The following is a 27062-nucleotide window of genomic DNA, read 5'->3' as shown; positions in this document are numbered from 1 at the left end:
CATGTTCTAAATACCCCTAGTCCCTGGTGCTCAATAAATATTCATTAAATAAAGCAACAATAAAAGTGAATAAACAATTTCTTAGCTATCAAGTAGATTTTTGCCAAAGAAATCAAAGTGTTTCATGAATATGAAGAAATGAGTAAGTTACATGCTTGAGGCTTAAAGGAAGGCAAGTATTAGGAGAGTTAAATCTGAAAAGCAAAGAAATTGTACTTAAAGACTAAGTAAGGGTTGAAGAAATGCCAAAAGCAAAGAAAGAAGAGCTATTTATAAGATATCATTTATGTGATCAAGAATAAGTATATATATTGTTTCTAAGGAAGGTAACAATATAATTAAAGATCAACAATTTATATTAAATTTGGGGGCATTTATTTTTATGGTAATTTGTGCAAAGTCATGATTTAAATAAGGTAAATCAAAATCTGACTAATTAATAAGATTTCTGAAAGGTATATTAAGAAAAAATGGTTTTATAAGGTGCCATGATGGCAATTAGTGTCATCATAACAAAGCTGGGCAAAGCTTTGCCTTTGTTTGTAACTCTAGACTCAAAAACCCATCGATTTTACCAGATATTGGAGATAAGTTAAAAGTGAATTATTTTTCATGGGGGAAAATTCCAAATGCTGGAAAGCAAATTAGGTAATTTGGAAAATTTTCAGAAAGTCTAATAAGAAAGAAATTTATCAGATCAGTTTTTATATCTAGAAAGGAGCAATGGCTTTATTAGCTAACATCAATATAGTGCTTAAGATATGCCAGGCACTGTTCTAAGTGATTTACCTAAACTGGTATAATCATCAACTAGTCTTCACAAGAAGTCCATGATATAAGGACTATGGTTATCCCTATTTTACAGATAAGAAAAGTGAAACAAGAGATTGACCAACTAGCCCATGATCACACAGCTACTGAGGGGCACAGCCTGAATTCAAACCCAGGCAGTCTTGCATTGAAAAGAGCCGGGCACATTCCTCAGCCCCAGGCTCAAAACAAACAAGCCCAGTACAAACACATCCCATCCTCCCATCCCACCACATATCACCATATATCTCTTAAACTTCCCCCGGGCTCAAAACAAACAAGCCCAGTACAAACACCACCAGGAAAGTCTCCGATAAGGGGACAGATGAGGGGACAGCCGTTCAAAGTTTTACTGAAAGAGCGGGAACCAAAAGAATTCCTTTGTTCCCCTGTAACTTTCAGGCTATAAAAAAGCAAACACTCGCATTGTTCGGGGCCCTCTTGTATGCGGTGGAATGGAGGGACCAGGTTCGAACTTGTAGTAAAGATCCTTGCCGCTTGGCTTTGACTCTGGACTCTGGTGGTCTTCTTTGGGGAACAAACGGTCTGGGCATAACATCTGGGGGCCCGTCCGGGATTCCCCAAGCCCACAAGACCCCTGGTCAACGGATCTGCTAGGATCGATCTACTGATAGGTGAGCTGGCTCGTCTCCGTTTGTCTGTCTGTGTCTGTTCTGAATCCGAATCTGTGACTCGCGAGGTCTGAAACTGGAGCTGGCACAGTCCTAGCGGACGCGCTATAGGACAGCCAGCGGAGACCGGTGGGAGACGTCCCCTGGCTCTCATCTGATCTATATTGTGATCTGAGCTGCCCCGGTTTGGCGGGCAGCAGCCGTATCTGAGCTGCCCGGTTGATCGGGCAGGATCTGTCTCTGATCTGAGCTGCCCCGGTTTGGCGGGCAGCAGCCATCTCTGAGCTGCCCAGTTGGGTGGGCAGCAGCTGTCTCTGATCTGAGCTGCCCCGGTTTGGCGGGCAGCAGCCGTATCTGAGCTGCCCAGTTGGGCAGGCAGCAGCTGTCTCTAAGCTGCCCCAGTTTGGCGGGCAGCAGCTGTCTCTGATCTGAGCTGCCCTGGTTTGGCGGGCAGCATCTGTCTCTGATCTGAGCTGCCCCGGTTTGGCGGGCAGCATCTGTCTCTGATCTGAGCTGCCCCAGTTTGGCAGGCAGCAGCCGTATCTGAGCTACCCGGTTGGGCGGGCAGCAGCTGTCTCTGATCTGAGCTGCCCCGGTTTGGTGGGCAGCAGCTGTCTCTGATCTGAGCTGCCCTGGTTTGGCGGGCAGCAGCCGTATCTGAGCTGCCCGGTTGGGCGGGCAGCAGCTGTCTCTGATCTGAGCTGCCCCGGTTTGGCAGGCAGCAGCCGTATCTGAGCTGCCCGGTTGGGCGGGCAGCAGCTGTCTCTGATCTGAGCTGCCCCGGTTTGGTGGGCAGCAGCTGTCTCTGATCTGAGCTGCCCCGGTTTGGCGGGCAGCAGCCGTATCTGAGCTGCCCGGTTGGGTGGGCAGCAGCTGTCTCTGATCTGAGCTGCCCTGGTTTGGCGGGCAGCAGCCGTATCTGAGCTGCCCGGTTGGGTGGGCAGCAGCTGTCTCTGATCTGAGCTGCCCCGGTTTGGCGGGCAGCATCTGTCTCTGATCTGAGCTGCCCCGGTTTGGCGGGCAGCATCTGTCTCTGATCTGAGCTGCCCCGGTTTGGCGGGCAGCAGCCGTATCTGAGCTGCCCGGTTGGGCGGGCAGCAGCTATCTCTGATCTGAGCTGCCCCGGTTTGGTGGGCAGCAGCTGTCTCTGATCTGAGCTGCCCTGGTTTGGCGGGCAGCATCTGTCTCTGATCTGAGCTGCCCCGGTTTGGCCTGATCTGAGCTACCCCGGTTTGGCGGGCAGCAGCTGCCTCTGACCAGGGCTGCCAAAGTGCGCCTGCGATTAGATATCATTAATAAGTCAGATCAGATTTCCTTTACAGGGATTCAAACCCACATTCCTTTACAGGAAGAGACTACAAATTATTACAGGATGGGTAATACCCAGAGCACTCCTCTATCTCTCCTTACAAGTAATTTCAAAGAAGTTAGAGCAAGGGGCCATGATCTTGGTATAGAAATCAGGAAAGGAAAGCTAATTACTCTGTGTCGCTCTGAATGGCCTGCCTTTGATGTGGGGTGGCCGCCCGAAGGCACCTTCCAACTTGCTGTCATCACTAGGGTAAAGTCCAAGATTTTCCTACCTGGGCGTGCGGGCCACTTAGATCATATCCCATATATCCTCATATGGCAGGACCTTGTTGAGAACCCGCCTCCTTGGCTGTCCCCTTTCCAATTGGCCTCTGAACCCTGTAAGGCACTAGTTGCTCGACCACTAAAATCCAAGCAACCAACTGCCCCCCCCATCCTGTTTTACCTGACAGCGGGGACCCACTGTTCACAGAACCCCCTCCGTACCCCTCCGGGCCCCAGGCCCCAGCCCCCCTGGCTGAGCTGCAGGAGGGAGCAGGCGGACGGGAGGCGGCCGGCACACACGGGCCCGCTGAAAGGGAAAGTAACTTTGAAGGGCCGGCGGGGAGGACGCGAGGGCGCACTTCGCGGACTAGCCCCCCTCAGCCGCCTGACTCCACAGTGGCTTTACCCCTTCGGGAAATAGGACCCCTGGATGACACAGGAATCCCCAGGCTCCAGTACTGGCCATTCTCCACCAGTGATCTGTATAACTGGAAAACTCAGAGTGCTCGGTTTTCAGACAACCCCAAAGATTTACTGGCTTTACTAGATAGTGTCATGTTCACCCACCGCCCACTTGGGATGATTGTCAGCAGCTCCTCCGAATTTTGTTCACCACGGAAGAGCGAGAGAGAATACAGATAGAAGCTAGAAAGCTGGTCCCGGGGGACGACAGTCAACCGACTGCCAACCCCGACCTCATAAATGCAACCTTTCCTCTCACCAGGCCGGCGTGGGACTACAACACGGCAGAAGGTAGGGGATGGCTACACCTTTATCGCCAGACTCTAATGGCGGGTCTCCGGGCAGCTGCTCGCAAGCCCACTAATTTGGCTAAAGTATATTCTATTCTGCAGGGAAAGACAGAGAGCCCAGCTACCTACTTAGAAAGATTAATGGAAGCTTTTAGACAGTACACCCCCATAGATCCAGAGGCTCCAGGAAGTCAGGCAGCTGTTGTAGTGTCTTTCGTAAATCAGGCAGCCCCAGATATTAAGAGAAAACTCCAGAAATTAGAAGACTTGGAGGGAAAGCGGATTCAGGACCTCCTTCAGATAGCCCAGCGGGTTTACAATAACAGAGATACTCCAGAGGAAAAGCAATTTAAGGCCACTGAAAAAATGACCAAGGTCCTGGCAGCAGTGGTACAGAAAGAGCATCTACAGCCAGAGTACACCCAACCTAGGCGGCCCCCCCGGCATGATAATCTGAGCAAAGACCAATGTGCCTATTGTAAGGGGGCTGGCCACTGGGCAAGAGACTGCCCCAAAATGAAACCACAAGGACAGGGACCCGGACCCCCTAGGTCTACACCCGTACTAGTCACTCAAGACGAAGACTAGGGAAGACGGGGTTTGGACCCCCTCCCCGAACCTAGGGTAACTTTGCAAGTGGAGGGGTCCCCAGTCCAGTTCTTGGTCGATACGGGAGCACTCGGTCTTAGTTAAAACTAATGGGAAATTATCCTCCAAATCCTCGTGGGTACAAGGGGCCACAGGAGTTAAGAAATACCCATGGACAACACAAAGAACAGTAAACCTCGGAGCCAAGAATGTAACCCATTCTTTCCTGGTCATCCCTGAGAGCCCCTGTCCCCTATTGGGGAGAGACCTGCTAACTAAAATGGGAGCACAGATCCATTTCCTCCCTGAGGGGCCCGTTGTGACCAACTCCCACAATCGAACCGTGTCCATCCTGACTATAAACCTAGAAGATGAGTACCGGCTCCACCAGGAGAAAGCGGCCCCTGACCAGGACATAGCAACTTGGCTCCAGCAGTATCCAGAAGCGTGGGCGGAAACGGGGGGCTTAGGTCTAGCAAAACACCGTCCTGCCTTATTTATTGAACTTAAGCCTGGGACAGACCCCGTGCGGGTACGCCAATACCCGATGCCCCTAGAGGCCAAGAGAGGGATTGCCCCACATATCCGCCGGCTCCTTGACCAAGGGGTCCTACGCCCATGTCACTCACCCTGGAATACTCCATTGTTGCCGGTACGAAAACCTAATAGTGGAGAATACAGACCTGTACAAGACTTAAGAGAAATCAACAAGAGGGTTGTGGACATACATCCAACTGTACCTAACCCGTATACCCTCCTAAGTACCTTAAACCCTAAACATCAATGGTACACTGTTTTAGATTTGAAAGATGCTTTCTTTAGTTTGCCTTTAGCCCCTCAGAGCCAAAAGCTCTTCGCCTTCGAGTGGAATGACCCTGATAGGGGCATAAGTGGCCAACTGACATGGACCAGGCTGCCGCAGGGATTCAAAAACTCTCCTACCCTGTTCGATGAGGCCCTCCATGAAGACCTGGGTGAGTACCGATGTAAACACCCTGAAATAATTTTACTCCAGTATGTTGATGACCTCCTAATTGCTGCTGAGACCCAAGAAGCTTGCATCCAAGGGACCAAGGGTCTCTTACAAGCTCTAGGGAATCTAGGCTACCGAGCCTCAGCAAAGAAAGCTCAAATCTGTAAGCCAGAGGTAATATATCTAGGGTACCTGCTTAAGGGAGGGCAGCGCTGGCTAACAGACGCCCGGAAACAAACTGTTCTGCAGATCCCCAGGCCACAATCCACCCGACAAGTGAGAGAGTTCCTGGGGTCGGCAGGATTTTGCAGACTATGGATACCTGGGTTCGCAGAACTGGCTAAACCCTTGTATCAGGCAACACGGGGGCAACAGCCATTTAATTGGACAGACGAAGCCGAGTTGGCCTTCCAACAGATTAAAACCGCCCTACTCTCCGCGCCTGCACTAGGACTACCTGATGTTACCAAGCCCTTCCACTTATACGGGGATGAAAATAAGGGTGTCGCCAAGGCGGTAATAACTCAGAACTTAGGCCCCTGGCGGAGGCCAGTTGCCTACCTGTCAAAGAAGTTAGACCCAGTAGCTGCCGGGTGGCCCCCTTGTCTCCGAATGATTGCGGCCATGGCTCTGATGGTGCAAGATGCTGATAAACTTGTCATGGGGCAAGAATTGCGGGTCGTTACTCCACATGCCATCGAAGGTGTACTCAAACAGCCACCTAATCGATGGATGAGTAACGCCCGGCTCACCCACTACCAAGGACTACTACTAAATCCTCTCAGGATAATTTTCCTGCCCCCAACGACCTTAAACCCTGCCTCGCTGCTGCCCAACCCGGACCTGGACGCCCCACTCCATGACTGCACCGAGATACTAGCTCAGGTGAACGGAGTTCGAGAAGACCTGCAGGACCACCCACTTCCTGACGCCGACCTCGTCTGCTTCACTGATGGGAGCAGCTTCATGCATCAAGGCCAGAGGTACGCTGGGGCGGCAGTAACTTCAGAGACTGAGGTAATCTGGGCGGAACCCCTGACCCCGGGGACATCTGCCCAGAAGGCCGAACTGATAGCGCTCACCCAAGCTCTTACCTTAGGGGCGGGGAAAAAGCTGACAGTATATACAGACAGCTAATATGCTTTTGCAACGGCGCATATACATGGGGCCATTTACAAGGAGTGAGGGTTTCTGACGGCTGAAAGAAAAGAGATAAAAAACAAGCAAGAGATCCTAGCCCTGCTAAAAGCCCGATGGAGGCCAGAAAAATTAGCCATTGTACATTGCCCAGGGCATCAGAAACTAACTACTCCAACTGCTCAAGGCAACTTTCTGGCAGACCAAACTGCAAGGAATGTGGCGAAGGCTCCCAGCCAACTCCTTGCACTCCAGCTCCCTGACCCAGGCCCCCAGGACTTGCCATATTTCCCTGAATATTCAGAACAAGATCTCCAGTGGATTGACAAACTTCCCCTGAAACAAATCCAGGATGGGTGGTGGACTGATACTAATGACCAAACCATCCTACCAGAAAAATTAGGACAACAGGTGTTAGAACACATCCACCGAACCACCTACCTGGGGGCCTGGCGGATGATAGACCTGATCAGACGCTCCAAGCTCAAAATCAGACATATAGCTGAGACGGCCAGCAGTATCGTGACAAGTTGCAAAGTCTGCCAGCTTAACAACGCATACCCCCAATCTCAAGCTGCAGCAGGAACAAGGCTCACGGGAACCAGGCCCGGTATCTACTGGGAAGTAGATTTTACTGAAATAAAGCCAGGAAAGTACGGGTACCGGTACTTACTTGTCTTTGTAGATACTTTTTCAGGGTGGACTGAAGCATTCCCAACCAAAAGAGAAACTGCTCAGGTCGTAGCAAAGAAAATTCTGGAAGATATCCTTCCCAGGTATGGCTTCCCCATCCAGATAGGGTCAGATAATGGGCCCGCTTTCGTCGCTAAGGTAAGTCAGGACTTGGCTTCCATCCTTGGGGCAAATTGGAAACTACATTGCGCTTACAGGCCCCAGAGTTCAGGACAGGTAGAAAGGATGAATCGGACCTTAAAAGAGACCTTAACTAAATTGACTATAGAGACTGGCGCTAATTAAGTAGTCCTTCTCCCCTATGCTCTGTTCCGGGCCCGTAATACCCCTTACAAACTAGGCCTCACCCCTTACGAAATCATGTATGGCAGACCTCCACCCCTGGTTCCTAGCTTAAAAGATGACCTGCTTAAGTCTGAAACAGAAAATGTCTCTGAATTCTTATTTTCCTTACAAGCCTTACAGAAAATTCACCAAGAAATCTGGCCCAAGCTGAGAGAGCTATATAAGACCAGTCCCCCACCGACACCCCATCCGTACCAGCCGGGAGACTGGGTCCTGGTTAAGCGACACCGACAAGAGACCCTAGAGCCCAGGTGGAAAGGACCACTCCAAGTACTCCTGACCACACCCACCACCCTGAAGGTAGAAGGCATTGCATCGTGGATCCACTACACCCACGTCAAGCCAGTGGACCCAACCTCCGACCTTCTGGGGCCAATCGCGGCGGCGGCGGCTGAAGCACCGGACACGTGGACTGTGGACAGAGCTAAGAACAACCCCTTAAAACTCACCCTGCGCCGGCAGCATAACTCACTGCAAACATGCAGTTAGGTAGTCTAACTCTAACATTAGTCGCCCTAGTGGCCGCTGGGGAAAACATAAAGCCAGCTCCTAATCCCTTTGTCTGGAGATTCTGGCTTTATGAAAACCAGACCCACCCTGGGCAACCTCATAAGCCCGGGAAATTAGTGGCCAGTGCAGATTGCCCCTCCTCAGGGTGCAATAGCCCAATTTTACTAAATTTTACCGATTTCCCAGTAGCCAAACCAGTGGCACCAATAATATGCTTCGAGTATGATCAGACTGAATACAATTGTAAGCACTATTGGTGGCACCAAAGTGCCGGCTGCCCTTATAACTATTGTAACATCCATAAATACCAATGGTGGGGTGGAGAAGAACAGATAGATCCCAGATGGCCCTTCCATCGCAGACGAGATAGAGACCTTTCATATACATGGATAGTTAGAGACCCCTGGAACTCCCGCTGGACCACGCCTCAACACGGGGCTGTATACTACTCCTTTGCCTCCACATGGCCTAGCAGTCACCTCTATCTGTGGCAGGGTCTAGTGCAGGTATGGCCCCTAGTCCATGGAAATATCCAGCGACAAGAAAACCGCCTGACACAAGATTTACGTCCTTTTTCCTGGTTAAAATTATTGCAAGAAGGATTAGAACTTGCCAACCTTACAGGACTTCACAGACTGTCTGGCTGCTTTCTATGTGCCACTTTAGGGCGTCCACCGCTAACCGCTGTCCCCCTGCCATGAGGATCCTCCACCTCTGCCCAAGCTAACAACCACCAAAACCTCTCATATGCCCCTATCCCTAACGTGCCACTATACCTAAACCCCAGTCAAGAAAAGTTTCCCTACTGTTTCTCAGGAACTAATTCCAGCCTCTGCAACATCACTGCAACGCCCCCTAACATCACCTTAAGGGCTCCGTCAGGCATATTCTTCTGGTGTAATGGAACATTATCTAAAAACCTATCAAGCCCCTCTGTTACCAACCTACTGTGGCTTCCTGTCACATTAGTTCCCTGGTTAACTCTACTTACTGCCGGCGAGTTCCTACGGTATACCGGTAACTGGACTAGTGCTGTTATTCACCCAGACCCTAGACCGAGACCTGCACGAGCCATATTTCTCCCCCTCATTGCAGGAATCTCCCTCACCGCATCCTTCATGGCGGCCGGGCTGGCTGGGGGAGCCCCAGGTCACACCCTTATAGAAAGTAACAAGCTGTACCAACAATTTGCCGTTGCTATGGAGGAGTCAGCTGAGTCCCTTGCCTCCCTCCAGCGGCAGCTCACGTCCCTAGCACAGGTAACCTTGCAGAACCGGAGGGCCTTAGACCTACTCACTGCTGAAAAAGGGGGAACGTGTATGTTTCTAAAGGAAGACTGTTGTTTCTACATAAATGAATCAGGACTCGTGGAAGACCGAGTCCAACAGTTACACAAGTTAAGCACAGAAGTAAGAACACGGCAGTTTGCTTCACCTGCAGACCAATGGTGGAACTCATCTATGTTTTCTCTGTTAGCCCCCTTCCTTGGACCCCTGCTGAGTCTACTATTTCTGCTTACCGTAGGACCTTGTGTTGTTAACAGAATTTTGCGGTTCGTTAAAGAAAGGTTTAACACTGTACAACTCATGGTCCTCAGAGCCCAATACCAACCTGTAAACGCTGAAACAGAATCAGACTTATAAGACCCAAGATTGGCTCTAAAAAAATACCTGAAAAGAAAGGGGGGGAATGAAAAGAGCCGGGCACATTCCTCAGCCCCGGGCTCAAAACAAACAAGCCCAGTACAAACACATCCCATCCTCCCATCCCACCACATATCACCATATATCTCTTAAACTTCCCCCGGGCTCAAAACAAACAAGCCCAGTACAAACACCACCAGGAAAGTCTCCGATAAGGGGACAGATGAGGGGACAGCCGTTCAAAGTTTTACTGAAAGAGCGGGAACCAAAAGAATTCCTTTGTTCCCCTGTAACTTTCAGGCTATAAAAAAGCAAACACTCGCATTGTTCGGAGCCCTCTTGTATGTGGTGGAATGGAGGGACCAGGTTCGAACTTGTAGTAAAGATCCTTGCCGCTTGGCTTTGACTCTGGACTCTGGTGGTCTTCTTTGGGGAACAAACGGTCTGGGCATAACAGCATCTCATCACACTGCTGTACATTTATGAGAACCTGCTGTGTGATAGCTGATTTATATATATTACTCAATCTTTATACACTCTATTAGAAGGTACAATTATTACCATTTTGGTAAGTTAGGTGATCAGGATTCAGAGAGGTTAAGTCACTTATCCAAAGTAATTTCTTTGTATTAGAGTCAAAATTTGAATACAGATCCATCTGATTCCAAAATTCCTTCCACTATATATTACATCATTCTAAATAAATAGGGCCTGCAAGTGACTCTGAAGACATTTTTTGTCTCTGAACACATTCCTATTGCCCAGTTTGGTGAAGGTAGATTACTCAGATGATCTGTACCAACAAATCTGCAGCACTTTCTTTTGTGAAACTAGAACAATATCCAATCTACTGAAAATTATTGTCACACGCGTCCGTGTGAAGAGACCAAAAAACAGGCTTTGTGTGAGCAACAAGGCTGTTTATTTCACCTGGGTGCAGGCAGGCAGAGTCAGAAAAGAGAGTCAGCAAAGGGAGACGGGGTGGGGCCATTTTTTTATAGGATTTGGCTGGGTAGTGGAAAATTACAGTCAAAGGGGGTTGTTCTCTTGCGGGCAGGGGCGGGGCGGTCACAAGGTGCTCAGTGGGGGAGCTTCTGAGCCAGGAGAAGGAATTTCACAAGGTTAATCACTCAGTTAAGGTGGGGCAGGAACAAATCACAATGGTAGAATGTCATCAGTTAAGGCAGGAACAGGCCATTTTCACTTCTTTTGTGATTCTTCAGTTACTTCAGGCCATCTGGGTGTATACGTGCAGGTCACAGGGGATATGATGGCTTAGCTTGGGCTCAGAGGCCTGACAGTTATTTTCTCTTACATTTTTTACTCTTGTGAAATTGCACACCGATGTGTATTTACTATTTTCATTTTTCAAATCTTACAGTGTCTGCTGAAATAATCATAAAACAATGTATAGGAAGCTATGAACAGTGCTGGAATAGGGTGTCAGCACCCTTCAGAGAGTCACCAAGCTACTGTCTGCCTCCTCCACAAAGGATTGCTGGATTTTGCAGACCCCATCTGTAAGCTGCAGAAAGCTCTTCTCCCCAACAAAGGAAACATGCTATGTTCCTTGCAGCCTGACCCACAAATACCTAAGTCCCAACATCAGTGAACAGTTAAAATAGGGAGATGCATGGTCACCTCATTAGCACAAATAAAATTGCCAATAAACAGAAGAAATATTTAACAAAAAAAAGCAAATCCAAGAAGCTTATTTTTGCTTCTGAAAAGAAGTCAATATGGCAATAAAATATAGAGAAGACTTCATTGTTGCTAATAAAACTAATATGTCCACAGAGTAATTATCTAATGATGATAAACATTTTCTTTTCTTTAAGAAATCAAAGGAGGAGAAAAGGAAGGAAATCTAGTGCTAACTGTGCTGAAGAATTAAAATGCAGGAAAGTTAGAAATGGAAAGTTATGCTTCCCCTAGTAACTATAACTTGGCATATTCTATACAAGGACATAAATATAACGTAAATATACTACATAAAATACTATCATGTGTGCAAGGAACAAATAATGATAGCTGGGAGGATCATAATTTTGACTTTCCTGATTTTTATGAGTTTAAATTCTCAGCCACAATGTCGCATTATACATGCAAGTTTTTTTAACCAATCTTGACTTAATTTTTGCCCCTCTCTATGCAATTGTCCAGGTTTTCTTGACACTTTACAGGTTAAAGCAGTAACCTTTGAACATCGACCTTCCAAATTTGATTCTGATTCAAATCTTGACCTTTAAAGTGAAAAAAAGAGAGAGGCATGAGTATTTTTCCCTGGACTTCATTAAACGTGGGAAAGACAGTAAAAGCAAAGTTTTCAGCTGTGCATGATTGTTAAACAGTGGGGGAATGCTAAATAAAACAAGTCACAAGTTGTTCCAGAAAAAAAGCTAAAGCAATCATTTCAACCTGCACACTGCTGTTTTTTATTTAATGCTGAGGGGTGTTTACAATGCTGTGGTTGCCAGAGAAAGGTTAATCCAGACGAGTAAAAGAATAGCAGCGTATGAGACTGTTTCACCCCAGCTATTTGCGGTGAATATTTTAGTAACCATCATGAATCCATGTCAGCAGTGCAACCATCAAATGAAACAGGAAAGAAAGCAAATATTACCCTAAAGAATGAATTTTGATTTTCAATAGAGGCAGAGGCATTTTCACTGCCCTCTGCTGTAGTGATGATGCAGTGGAAAACAGTTTTCATGAGTCAAGTGCTCTTTTTGAGCTCCTGTATTCTCAACTCACCATCCTATTTTTGAACTTGAGAGGCAGGGAGGAGTAAAAACTTCCACTGATTTTCCCTCCAGCTTTTATTTAGTTTTTCTTTTTTCCCCCATGAGCTTCAAACTATAGTAGCAATTCTCTCCTTGGAGAGTATTACCTGGCCTCTGCATCAAGCTATGTCAAAAACTATTCAGTATTCTAAGCAGTTCCACTAGGGCACATGTTCCTGTCTTATTTCCTTCCCTGGAAAGTATCCGTATTGATCTCCCTAAAACCTTGGGGCTAAATGAAAATAGCAGGAGAGGCATTCTGTTGGGGAAAAAAAAATGCAGATTTGTACTATCCCCTCCATTTTTTCCTTGCTTTCCAGAATATCAGTGCAGACAGAGCAATATCGGAAACTCTGTTAGTTTCTTTCTTCCTTCTTCCCCAAGGCTATGTTAATAGCAACCTTTTGTGTTCCTGCATTTAGAAATTCAGGACCAAAGATCAATCAGAGTCACTGTTACAAATTTTCCTTTGAAAGAACCACTACCCAACCCATAAATAAAATGCAAATTTCTCCTAATATTATTCAATGCACTAATTTCTGTGAATTACTTGCAATGCTAATTTATTTGAGTCCAGTTTTTTGTGCCTAGTTAACATTGTTCATGATTTTGAACTCACTCTTTAACTGCATATTTTTAGAAAAGATAAGGAAAATACCATCAGGAATGTTCAATATAACATATTACCCCTGATGGTAACATACATTGCAAGCAAATGTATTTTTGGATCCTGTGATTTTTATATTAATGGGGTTTAGAAAACTACCCCAAAACATGATCCATTGGCATTTGAGAAATACCAGAAGCAGGAAGCTCTCTCTAACCTTCTCTCATCCTTTTTCCCTGAAGCAGATCATAATACCTAGGAAGGATTTTACGACCTTTTCCTAAATCCAGTCATGAGACCCTCATGTGGGAAGTGCCCACCCTATACACAGAGGAAAGGAACATCCTTCTCTCTGAAGATACAGAGACACAGAGAACAATCTGAACCTTGTTAAGTTTCCCCTGGTTTACTACTGTTAGATTATACCCCTTTCCAAACATTTTTCTCCTAAACTGTCTACTCTTCATCAAACCTAGCATAAAAATACATATAGTTAACTATTTCTTTGGGTCTTTGCTTCCCTGTGAAGGCTATTATGTTACATAAAACATGTTAAATAAATCGGTATGGTTTCTCCTGTTAATCTGTCAGTTTTTCTTTCAAACCCAGCCAGGAACCCTAAGACAGTGAAGGAAAATCTCTTCCTCCCCCAGAGCTTCTGGTACCCAATGAAGGGCTACATCAGCTGGGGACACCTTGCTCAGTCCAGAAGCTGCAGTTCAAAGATCCTGGACTTCCGTCTGACAAAAGCCAGCAGAAGGTAAAAATTCTTACCACATCAGTGTTGAGTCTCTGCCTTCAGGGCCTGGTGGAGCAAAAGTGGTAAGAATCTTTTTCTTTCCAAATCCAGATTAGCAGTAAACAACACTTTTAAAAGTTAGTTCTTTTATATTGTGACTCTAGTTAAAAATTTGGTTAAGTTGGGTTACCCATTAGTTATTGATCTTTTCCCTCCCAAGGACAGCTATTGCTTTCCAGTTGTCTCATCTTGTGTCTCGATTGCTTGGCTTGACTTTCCACTTGTTGGGGCACGTAGGTTATGGGGTCTGCATATACAGGTGCCCAAATGAAAGGTTGTAGGGACCCAAGTACATAGCAAGATAAAAATATGAGTTCACAATTCTAATATACCAACTGTTTCCAGCTCTCCAGGCGCAAGTTACCTGTATTTCTTCTGGCTCTTAGGAGTGGTTTTGGATCTTGAGAGGGCTGCATCTTTTTGCACCCTCTTTTGAGGACACCTTTTGCATCCATGGCTAAGTCATAAAAGGTTGATTCATTCTGGTGTTGAGTCACTTGATAGATACCTTTGGTCTAAGAGAAAGAGAGGAGTTCGATGCTGCCAGGAATGTTTATTATTCTTTTCTGGCTGATACCTGATAACATTAGTTTTAACTGTCAGAAGTTGGTCAAATTGAAGGCTGATATTAAGAGCCTGAGGACCATTTTTAAGGCCTTCTAAGCTAAGATAGAACTATATATTCAGAGAGGAAAAAAAAGTCTGAAGATTTTGTGGAAGAATTTATTAAAACAAAGACACACCACTCTAAATCTAGAACATAAGACTCTTTTGATTTCTTAGTTGGTAATCTGCTCCCTGATATAAAGGAAGAAATGGAAGATAATGCAGAGGATAAATGAGTCAGCCCCTTAATATCATTTAGGCTATGACCCAGTGCTTGGAGGAATTAAAAATCACTATCCTGACCTAATAAATTGAGTCTTTACAAAAACAGAAATGGAACTGCAGAGGCAATTTAAAGTCCACCAATCCTCTTTAACAATACCCAAACCTCACCTATTTATCTCAAGATGCTTGCAGATATTGTAAAAGGTCAGATCATGGAAAATGGACCTTTCCTACACTTAAGAAAAAGAGGGAAATTTTTCTAAAGAGTAATTATACTAGAGCTCTGATTATCGGCAAATATGACCCAAAACTCCCTCTTGGAAAAAATTCTTACTCCATGCCTTTGAAATGTAAATAATCTTCCCCTGGACTTGAGGCTGGGGGAAAGGAGTTATTTGGAAGCAAATTGGGCAGATGAAAAATCTTAAAATTCTTTTCTACAAATAGTAAAGTTTTAGTCATCTAGGCAGGTAACTTTAACTTGTTCCATCAACCAGAAACACAATTTGGATCTAGCTATTCTTTTATAAACGAGTGAGTTCTGTATTATTGTACCTGACACATGACTAAAACTTTAAAATGAAAGCTACATGGCTTGTTCTGCATTTTTCTGCATGATTATGTATGTCCCTATGTATGTATGTTAAATGTATGGGATGTTTCTCTTCCTCTGGATGGTATTACCAAATTAATTTATAAAATTTCTCGAAGTTATATTCAGACTGGCTAAAAGATAAATGAGTCAAAAAAATTAAAACTGATTCTTTGGATTTCTATTTTTTTATAAAGGTGAAAGGAGCCGGGCACATTCCTCAGCCCCGGGCTCAAAACAAACAAGCCCAGTACAAACACATCCCATCCTCCCATCCCACCACATATCGCCATATATCTCTCAAACTTCCTGAGCCCAGTACAAACACCACCAGGAAAGTCTCCGATAAGGGGACAGCTGTTCAAAGTTTTACTGAAAGAGCGGGAACCAAAAGAATTCCTTTGTTCCCCTGTAACTTTCAGGCTATAAAAAGCAAACACTCGCATTGTTCAAGGCCCTCTTGTATGCTGTGGAATGGAAGGACCAGGTTCGAACTTGTAGTAAAGATCCTTGCCGCTTGGCTTTGACTCTGGACTCTGGTGGTCTTCTTTGAGGAACTAACGGTCTGGGCATAACATCTGGGGGCTCGTCCGGGATTCCCCAAGCCCACCAGACCCCTGGTCAACGGATCTGCTAGGATCGATCTACTGATAGGTGAGCTGGCTCGTCTCTGTTTGTCTGTCTGTGTCTGTTCTGAATCCGAATCTGTGACTCGCGAGGTCTGAAACTGGAGCTGGCACAGTCCTGGCGGACGCGCTATAGGACAGCCAGCGGAGACCGGTGGGAGACGTCCCCTGGCTCTCATCTGATCTATATTGCAATCTGAGCTGCCCCGGTTTGGCGGGCAGCAGCTGTCTCTGATCTGAGCTGCCCCGGTTGGGCGGGCAGCAGCTGTCTCTGATCTGAGCTGCCCCGGTTTGGCGGGCAGCAGCTGTCTCTGATCTGGACTGCCCCAGCGCGATCGCGATCCAGGCAGTTAACTCTGACCCGGGCTTCCGGTGCGCGCTTGCGATCTGAACTGCCCCGGTTTGGCGGGCAGCAGCTGCCTCTGATCTGGGCTGCCCCAGCGCAACCGCGATCCAGGCAGCTAACTCTGACCAGGGCTGCCAAAGTGCGCCTGCGATTAGATATCATTAATAAGTCAGATCAGATTTCCTTTACAAGGATTCAAACCCACATTCCTTTACAGGAAGAGACTACAAATTATTACAGGATCGGTAATACCCAGAGCACTCCTCCATCTCTCCTTACGAGTAATTTCAAAGAAGTTAGAGCAAGGGGCCATGATCTTAGTATAGAAATCAGGAAAGGAAAGCTAATTACTCTGTGTCGCTCTGAATGGCCTGCCTTTGATGTGAGGTGGCCGCTCGAAGGGAACTTCCGACTTGCTGTCATCACTAGGGTAAAGTCCAAGATTTTCCTACCTGGGCGTGCAGGCCACTTAGATCAAATCCCATATATCCTCATATGGCAGGACCTTGTTGAGAACCCGCCTCCTTGGCTGTCCCCTTTCCAATTAGCCTCTGAACCCTGTAAGGCACTGGTTGCTCGACCACTAAAATCCAAGCAACCAACTGCCCCCCGCCATCCTGTCTACCTGACAGCGGGGACCCACTGTTCACAGAACCCCCTCCGTACCCCTCTGGGCCCCAGGCCCCAGCCCCCCTGGCTGAGCTGTGGGAGGGAGCAGGAGGACGGGAGGCGGCCGGCACACACGGGCCTGCTGGAAGGGAAAGTAACTTTGAAGGGCTGGCGGGGAGGACGCGAGGGCGCACTTCGCGGACTAGCCCCCCTCAGCCGCCTGACTGCATGGTGGCTTTACCCCTTCGGGAAATAGGACCCCCAGATGACACAGGAATCCCCAGGCTCCAGTACTGGCCATTCTCCACCAGTGATCGGTATAACTGGAAAACTCAGAGTGCTCGGTTTTCAGACAACCCCAAAGATTTACTGGCTTTACTGGATAGTGTCATGTTCACCCACCAGCCCACTTGAGATGATTGTCAGCAGCTCCTCCAAATCTTGTTCACCATGGAAGAGCGAGAGAGAATACAGATAGAAGCTAGAAAGCTGGTCCCGGGGGACGACAGTCAACCGACTGCCAACCCCGACCCCATAAACGCAACCTTTCCTCTGACCAGGCCGGCGTGGGACTACAACACGGCAGAAGGTAGGGGATGGCTACACCTTTATCGCCAGACTCTAATGGCGGGTCTCCGGGCAGCTGCTCGCAAGCCCACTAATTTGGCTAAAGTATATTCTATTCTGCAGGGAAAGACAGAGAGCCCAGCTACCTACTTAGAAAGATTAATGGAAGCTTTTAGACAGTACACCCCCATAGATCCAGAGGCTCCAGGAAGTCAGGCAGCTGTTGTAATGTCTTTCGTAAATCAGGCAGCCCCAGATATTAAGAGAAAACTCCAGAAATTAGAAGACTTGGAAGGAAAGCGGATTCAGGACCTCCTTCAGATAGCCCAGCGGGTTTACAATAACAGAGATACTCCAGAGGAAAAACAATTTAAGGCCACTGAAAAAATGACCAAGGTCCTGGCAGCAGTGGTACAGAAAGAGCATCTACAGCCAGAGTACACCCAACCTAGGCACCCCCCCCCCCCCCGGCATGATAATCGGAGCAAAGACCAATGTGCCTACTGTAAGGGGGCTGGCCACTGGGTAAGAGACTGCCCCAAAAAGAAACAACGAGGACAAGGACCCCCTAGGTCTACACCCGTACTAGTCACTCAAGACAAAGACTAGGGAAGATGGGGTTCGGACCCCCTCCCCGAACCTAGAGTAACTTTGCAAGTGGAGGGGTCCCCAGTCCAGTTCTTGGTCGATATGGGAGCACAGCACTCGGTCTTAGTTCCTGTCAAAGAAGTTAGACCCAGTGGCTGCCGGGTGGCCCCCTTGTCTCCGAATGATTGCGGCCACGGCTCTGATGGTGCAAGATGCTGATAAACTTGTCATAGGGCAAGAATTGCGGGTCGTTACTCCACATGCCATCGAAGGTGTACTCAAACAGCCACCTAATCGATGGATGAGTAACGCCCGGCTCACCCACTACCAAGGACTACTACTAAATCCTCTCAGGATAATTTTCCTGCCCCCAACGACCTTAAACCCTGCCTCACTGCTGCCCAACCCGGACCTGGACGCCCCACTCCATGACTGCACCAAGATACTAGCTCAGGTGCACGGAGTTCGAGAAGACCTGCAGGACCGCCCACTTCCTGACGCCGACCTCATCTGGTTCACTGATAGGAGCAGCTTCATGCATCAAGGCCAGAGGTACGCTGGAGCGGCAGTAACTTCAGAGACTGAGGTAATCTGGGCGGAACCCCTGACCCCGGGGACATCTGCCCAGAAGGCCGAACTGATAGCGCTCACCCAAGCTCTTACCTTAGGGGCGGGGAAAAAGCTGACAGTATATACAGACAGCATATACATGGGGCCATTTACAGGGAGCGAAGGTTACTGATGGCTGAAGGAAAAGAGATAAAAAACAAGCAAGAGATCCTAGCCCTGCTAACAGCCCGATGGAGGCCAGAAAAATTAGCCATTGTACATTGCCCAAGGCATCAGAAACTAACTACTCCAACTGCTCAAGGCAACTTTCTGGCAGACCAAACTGCAAGGAATGTGGCGAAGGCTCCCAGCCAACTCCTTGCACTCCAGCTCCCTGACCCGGGCCCCCAGGACTTGCCATATTTCCCTGAATATTCAGAACAAGATCTCCAGTAGATTGACAAACTTCCCCTGAAACAAATCCAGAATAGGTGGTGGACTGATACTAATGACCAAACCATCCTACCAGAAAAATTAAGACAACAGGTGTTAGAACACATCCACCGAACCACCCACCTGGGGGCCCGGTGGATGATAGACCTGATCAGACGCTCCAAGCTCAAAATCAGACATATAGCTGAGACAGCCAGCAGTATCGTGACAAGTTGCAAAGTCTGCCAGCTTAACAACGCATACCCCCAATCTCAAGCTGCAGCAGGAACAAGGCTCAGAGGAACCAGGCCCGGTATCTACTAGGAAGTAGATTTTACTGAAATAAAGCCAGGAAAGTACGGGTACCGGTACTTACTTGTCTTTGTAGATACTTTTTCAGGGTGGACTGAAGCATTCCCAACCAAAAGAGAAACTGCTCAGGTCGTAGCAAAGAAAATTCTGGAAGATATCCTTCCCAGGTATGGCTTCCCCATCCAGATAAGGTCAGATAATAGGCCCGCTTTCATCGCTAATGTAAGTCAGGACTTGGCTTCCACCCTTAGGGCAAATTAGAAACTACATTGCGCTTACAGGCCCCAGAGTTCAGGACAGGTAGAAAAGATGAATCGGACCTTAAAAGAGACCTTAAGTAAATTGACTATAAAGACTGGCGCTAATTAAGTAGTCCTTCTCCCCTATGCTCTGTTCCAGGCCCGTAATACCCCTTACAAACTAGGCCTTACCCCTTACGAAATCATGTATGGCAGACCTCCACCCCTAGTTCCTAGCTTAAAAGATGACCTGCTTAAGTCTGAAACAGAAAATGTCTCTGAATTCTTATTTTCCTTACAAGCCTTACAGAAAATTCACCAAGAAATCTGGCCCAAGCTGAAAGAGCTATATAAGACCAGTCCCCCACCGACATCCCATCCGTACCAGCCAGGAGACTGAGTCCTGGTTAAGCGACACCGACAAGAGACCCTAGAGCCCAGGTAGAAAGGACCACTCCAAGTACTCCTGACCACACCCACCACCCTGAAGGTAGAAGGCATTGCATCGTGGATCCACTACACCCACGTCAAGCCAGTGGACCCAACCTCCGACCTTCTGGGGCCAATCGCGGCGGCGGCGGCTGAAGCACCGGACACGTGGACTGTGGAAAGAGCTAAGAACAACCCCTTAAAACTCACCCTGCGCCGGCAGCATAGCTCACTGCAAACATGCAGTTAAGTAGTCTAACTCTAACATTAGTCGCCCTAGTGGCCGCTACGGAAAACATAAAGCCAGCTCCTAATCCCTTTGTCTGAAGATTCTGGCTTTATGAAAACCAAACCCAACCTAGGCAACCTCATAAGCCCGGGAAATTAGTGGCCAGTGCAGATTGCCCCTCCTCAAGGCGCAATAGCCCAATTTTACTAAATTTTACCGATTTCCCAGTAGCCAAACCAGTGGCACCAATAATATGCTTCAAGTATGATCAGACTGAATACAATTGTAAGCACTATTGGTGGCACCAAAGTGCCGGCTGCCCTTATAACTATTGTAACATCCATAAATACCAATGGTGAGGTGGAAAAGAACAGATAGATCCCAGATGGCCCTTCCATCACAGACGAGATAAAGACCTTTCATACACATGGATAGTTAAAGACCCCTGGAACTCCCGCTGGACCACGCCTCAACACAGGGCTGTATACTACTCCTCCGCCTCCACATGGCCTAGCAGTCACCTCTATCTGTGGCAGGGTCTAGTGCAGGTACGGCCCCTGGTCCATGGAAATATCCAGCGACAAGAAAACCACCTGAAACAAGATTTACGTCCTTTTTCCTGGTTAAAATTATTGCAAGAAGGATTAGAACTTGCCAACCTTACAGGACTTCACAGACTGTCTGGCTGCTTTCTGTGTGCCACTCTAAGGTGTCCACCGCTAACTGCTATCCCCCTGCCATGAGGATCCTCCACCTCTGCCCAAGCTAACAACCACCAAAACCTCTCATATGCCCCTATCCCTAACGTGCCACTATACCTAAACCCCAGTCAAGAAAAGTTTCCCTACTGTTTCTCAGGAACTAATTCCAGCCTCTGCAACATCACTGCAACGCCCCCTAACATCACCTTAAAGGCTCCGTCAGGCATATTCTTCTGGTGTAATGGAACATTATCTAAAAACCTATCAAGCCCCTCTGTTACCAACCTACTGTGGCTTCCTGTCACATTAGTTCCCTGGTTAACTCTACTTACTGCCGGCGAGTTCCTAAGGTATACCGGTAACTGGACTAGTGCTGTTATTCACCCAGACCCTAGACCGAGACCTGCACGAGCCATATTTCTCCCCCTCATTGCAGGAATCTCCCTCACCGCATCCTTCATGGCGGCTGGACTGGCTCGGGGAGCCCTAGGTCACACCCTCATAGAAAGTAACAAGCTGTACCAACAATTTGCCGTTGCTATGGAGGAGTCAGCTGAGTCCCTTGCCTCCCTCCAGCGGCAGCTCACGTCCCTAGCACAGGTAACCTTGCAGAACCGGAGGGCCTTAGACCTACTCACTGCTGAAAAAGGGGGAACGTGTATGTTTCTAAAGGAAGACTGTTGTTTCTACATAAATGAATCAGGACTCGTGGAAGACCGAGTCCAACAGTTACACAAGTTAAGCACAGAAGTAAGAACACGGCAGTTTGCTTCACCTGCAGACCAATGGTGGAACTCATCTATGTTTTCTCTGTTAGCCCCCTTCCTTGGACCCCTGCTGAGTCTACTATTTCTGCTTACCGTAGGACCTTGTGTTGTTAACAGAATTTTGCGGTTCGTTAAAGAAAGGTTTAACACTGTACAACTCATGGTCCTCAGAGCCCAATACCAACCTGTAAACGCTGAAACAGAATCAGACTTATAAGACCCAAGATTGGCTCTAAAAAAATACCTGAAAAGAAAGGGGGGGAATGAAAAGAGCCGGGCACATTCCTCAGCCCCGGGCTCAAAACAAACAAGCCCAGTACAAACACATCCCATCCTCCCATCCCACCACATATCACCATATATCTCTTAAACTTCCCCCGGGCTCAAAACAAACAAGCCCAGTACAAACACCACCAGGAAAGTCTCCGATAAGGGGACAGATGAGGGGACAGCCGTTCAAAGTTTTACTGAAAGAGCGGGAACCAAAAGAATTCCTTTGTTCCCCTGTAACTTTCAGGCTATAAAAAAGCAAACACTCGCATTGTTCGGAGCCCTCTTGTATGTGGTGGAATGGAGGGACCAGGTTCGAACTTGTAGTAAAGATCCTTGCCGCTTGGCTTTGACTCTGGACTCTGGTGGTCTTCTTTGAGGAACTAACGGTCTAGGCATAACAAAGGCTCTTGTGTCATATAAAACTTAATTTAAATCGCTGGACATGGTGGCTTGCACCTGTATTCCTAACTACTCAGAAAGCTGAGGTGGGAGGATCACTTGAGCCCTGTAGTTCAGGGCTGCCCTGAGCCGCAATTGTGCCACTGCACTCCACACTCCAGCTTGAGCCACAGAGCATACTCTTCTGCTATTAATCTGTCTGTCAATTTTCTGTTCAGATCCAGCCAAGAACCCTAAAAGAGTTGAGGAAAATCTTTTCATCCCCTACAGTATTCATGACTATTTTCAAAACATTTTATCATTAAAAATTTTGCAAATATTTCCACATAAACCAATGCCAGGGAAAAAAACAAAGCCCCTAAACAAATTGGATAATTGACGTATTATCTGAATTATAAATAAAATCTTACATTTATGAAATGTTTTATATTATTTTCACATAACACTACTAATAACGCATTTATTGGGTGTTGATATGCAAAAGCCCCCTACTAAAAACTATATGTACTACTTCACTTAATTCTTAGAACAATCTTTCTAGATAGGCTCTATTATTAACCTCATTTTAAGCATGAGAAAACCAAGGCTAAGAGTATTACAAAGATATTAGGTATTAGAGAGAGATTTCAAACTCAGATGCATGCAGTGAGCCACTGTAGTCTAATATATTCATTATTTAAGTTGACCATTCCTACATTCTTACAAAACAACTAGAAAAGCAATTCTTCCTTCTGCTTGACAGACGTCCAAACTATAGAAAGAGAAGAAATTACTTACAAAAGATCATTAAGCTTGTACCATAACCTCTCCCTTAGCCACAGTTTCACTTTATGTGGTTTCAGTTACCTATAGCCAACCTCTTTCCAAAACTATTAAATGGAAACTTCCAGAAATAAACAGTTCGTAAGTTTTAAACCATGTGCTGTTTTTGTTTTTGTTTGGTTGGTTTTTTTTTTTTTAGACAGAATCTCGCTCTGTCACCCAGGGTGTAGTGCAGTGGCGTGATCTTGGCTCACTGCAACCTCTGCCTCCTGGGATTAAGCAATTCTCCTACCTCAGTTTCCTGAGTAGCTGGGATTACAGGCATGCGCCACCACACCCGGCTAATTTTGTATTTTTTAATAGAGATGGGGTTCCACCATGTTGGTCAGGCTGGTCTAGAACTCCTTGACCTCGTGATCTGCCTGCCTCGGCCTCCCAAAGTGCTAGAATTACAGGCATGAGCCACCAGTGCCCAGCCCTGCCATGTGCTGTTTTGAGTAGCATGATGAAATCTCACAACATCCACTCCAGCCTGCCTTTGCCCATCTTTGCTGTGCAAAGATTATTCCCTTTGTTTAGCATATCCACCTGTTATACATGACCTGCCTACTAATCAACAACATCCATCATCTACTCCTAATATCCAGCCATCAACATCATCATGGCTTGATGATCCAAGCATCACTTGAAGTAGATAATCCTCCTTCTGACATAGGAAGGTCAATAGTAGCTTAATGCTACATTGCAATGTCTGTATCATTCACCTCACTTCACCTCATAACACAGGCATTTTATCATCTCACATCATGACAAGAAGGGTATTTTCAGAGTGGGAAAATATCTCATAACTTTTATTACAGTATGTTGTTATAACTGTTCTATTTTATTATTAGCTATTGTTGTTAATCTCTTACTGTGCATAATTTATATATTAAGCTTTATCATAAGTATGTAGGTATAGGAAAAAGCTTAGTGTACATAGGGTTTGCTACTATCTGCAGTTTCAGGCATCCACTGGGTGTCTTGGGACATACTCCCAGCAGATAAGGGAAAACTACATTATTGCTGACTTTTAACCATCCCATATACTTTATGCATAGTTTAAATGTCCTTTGAATTATGACTATCAATTGTTATATTGAGATACTCAACTTCATAGGTAACCAAAAAAGCCAAATTAAAATAGTTATCATTGCCTTTCAAATTAACAGTAATTTTTAAATAATAATATTCAATGGTTGAGGTAGTTTGGTGAAATTGGCAGACCCCTATACTGCCAGCTGAAAATAGAATGATACAAGCTTCCTAAGAAGGTTTTTGTAATATGCGATAAGAGCTTTATAATGTTAACTTTCTTAGACCAGTAAATCCATTTCTAGGAATCTCTCCTACTGAAATCATCTGAGATACAGACCAAGATTTATTGATAAAATTGTTCAAATCAGCATGAGTTTGAAATAACAAAAGTCTGAAATATACTAAATACTCAACATCAGGAAAGTAGATACATTATAAAAGATAATAGGGAATATTATGCAGCCATTAAAAATAATATTTTTAAAGAAAGTTTAACGTATTTGTGATTCAAAACTGCATAAATAATTCCTGTAATACTTAAAATACGTTTATCTCTGTATATATATTATTGATATGGTTTGGATTTGTGTCCTCACTCAAATCTCATGTCAAATTGCAATCCCCAGTGTTGGAGGAGGGGTGTGGTGGGAGGTAACTGGATCATGAGGACAGATTTCCCTCTTGCTCTTCTCACAATAGTGAGTTCTCATGAGATCTGGTTGTTTAAAAGTATGTAACACCTCCCCCTTCACTCTCTTCCTCCTATTCTAGCCATGTAAGATGTGCCTGCTTCCCTTCCACTATGATTGAAAGTTCCCTGAGGCCTCCTCAGCCATGCTTCCTGGTCAGCCTATGGAATCATGAGCCAATTAAACCTCTTTTCTTTATAAATTACCCAGCTTCAGGTATTTCTTTTTAGCAGTATGAGAGCAGACTAATACAAAAAATTGGTACCAGGAGTAGGGCGTTGCTATAAAGATACCTGAAAATGTGGAAACAGCTTTGGAACTGGGTAATAGGCAAAGGTTGGAACAGTTTGGAGGGCTCAGAAGAAGAAAGGAAGATGAGGGAAAGTTTGGAACCTCCTAGGTACTTGTTAAATTGTTGTGACCAAATGCTGATATTGATACCGGCAAAGTTCAGGCTGAGGAGGTTTCAGATGGAGATGAGGAACTTATTGGGAACTGGAACAAAGGTCACTTTTGTTATGAGTTCACAAAGAGGTTGGAGGCATTGTGCCCCTGCCCTAGGGATCTGTGGAACTTTGAACTTGGGAGTAATGATTTAGGGTATCTGGCAGAAGAAATTTCTAAGCAGCAAAGGATTCCAGACATAGCCTGGCTGCTTCTAGCAGCCTATTCTCATATTCGTGAACAAGAAATGATGAAAAACTGGAACTTATATTCAAAGGGGAAGCAGAGTGTAAAAGTTTGAAAAATTTGCAGCCTGACCATGTGGTAGAAAAGGAAAAACCATTTTCAGGGGAGGAACTCAAGCTGGCTACAGACAATTGCATAAGTAAAGAGGAGACAAATATTAATAGCCAAGACAATGAGTAAAATGCCTCAAAGGCATTTCAGAGACCTCATGGCAGCCCCTCCCATCTCAGACCCAGAGGCCCAGGAGGAAAGAATGGTTTCATGGGCCAGGCCCAGGGCCTCATTTCCCTGCGCAACCTCAGGACACAGATCCTTGCCTCCCAGCCACTCCAGCTCCAGTTGTGGCTGTAGCTAAAACAGCCCCAGATATATCTCAGGCAGTTGCTCTAGACAGTATAAGCCATAAGCCCTGGCAGCTTCCATTTGGCGTTAAGCCTGTGAGTACGCAGAGGGCAAGAGTTGAGGCTTGGGAGCCTCTGCCTAGATTTTAGAGGAGGTATGGTATGGAAATGTCTGGATGTCCAGAAAGAAGTCTACTGAAGGAGTGGAGCCCTCATGGAGAACCTCTACTAGGGCAGTGCAGAGGGGAAATGCCTTGGGACCCCACCCCTTGTATCAGCGTGGCCTAGATGTGAGACATGAAGTCAAAGGAGATTATTTTGGAGCTTTAAGATGTAATGACTCTCCTGCTAGGTTTCAGACTTGCACAGGGCCTGTAGCCCCTCTCTTTAGGATGATTTATCCCCTTTGGAATGGGTGTGTTTACCAAATGCCTGTACCGTCATTGTATCTTGGAAGTAACTAACTTGTTTTTTATTTTACTGGCTCACAGGGAGAAGGGACTTGCCTTGTCTTAGATGAGACTTTGGAAAGTGGACTTCAGAGTTAATGCTGAAATGTGTCAAGACTTGGGCGACTGTTAAGGAGGGATGATTGTATTTTGCAATGTGAGAAGGGCATGAGATTTGGGAGGTGCCAGAGGTGGAATGATATGGTTTAGATTTGTGTTCCCACCCAAATCTCATGTCAAATTGTAATCCTCAGTGTGGGAGGAGGAGCCTGGTAGGAGGTGATTGGATCATGAGAAGGATTTCCCTCCTGCTGTTCCTGTGATAGTGAGTTCTCATGAGATTTGATTATTTAAGTGTGTAGCACCTCCCTCTGTGCTCTCTTCCTCCTGCTCTGGCCAGGCAAAATGTGCCTGCTTCCTTTCTACCATGATTGAAAGTTTCCTGAGGCCTCCTCAGCTATGCTTCATGTACGGCCTGTGGAACCATGAGCCAATTAAACATCTTTCTTTATAAATTACCCAGTTTCAAGTATTTACTTATAGCAGTGTAAGAATGGACTAATACAATAATAAATGTAAATATGCCCAGAAGAAAAATGAAAAGGTGTTAGCAATGTATCTCAATATGCTTACAGGCCAATATTTTTTTCATGTCTTAAAAAAGTTGAGTTTGTCCCTCCATACACAGGGTCTAACAATCTCCATCCTTTCATCCTTC

At 46.2% G+C, this 27062-nt stretch overlaps 1 long non-coding RNA gene across 1 annotated transcript in view; it reads right to left on the bottom strand.

The window, feature by feature from the left end:
• Positions 1 to 11720: 11720 nt before the first annotated feature.
• Positions 11721 to 27062, bottom strand: part of LOC134809843 (uncharacterized) — an 86279-nt gene continuing 70937 nt past the window's right edge. Inside the window, exons 2-3 of the long non-coding RNA XR_010156401.1 lie at positions 14212 to 14362; positions 11721 to 11901 (exon numbers count right to left, since the gene is read on the bottom strand). This is a non-coding gene — a long non-coding RNA (uncharacterized LOC134809843). The remainder of the gene's footprint in view (positions 11902 to 14211; positions 14363 to 27062) is intronic.

This window comes from Pan troglodytes, chromosome 3, assembly GCF_028858775.2.
Source record: "Pan troglodytes isolate AG18354 chromosome 3, NHGRI_mPanTro3-v2.0_pri, whole genome shotgun sequence".
Taxonomy (NCBI): Eukaryota; Metazoa; Chordata; class Mammalia; order Primates; family Hominidae; genus Pan; species Pan troglodytes.
The sequence above is the reverse complement of the archived record's forward strand: the minus strand, read 5'-3'. Positions and strand labels throughout refer to the sequence as shown.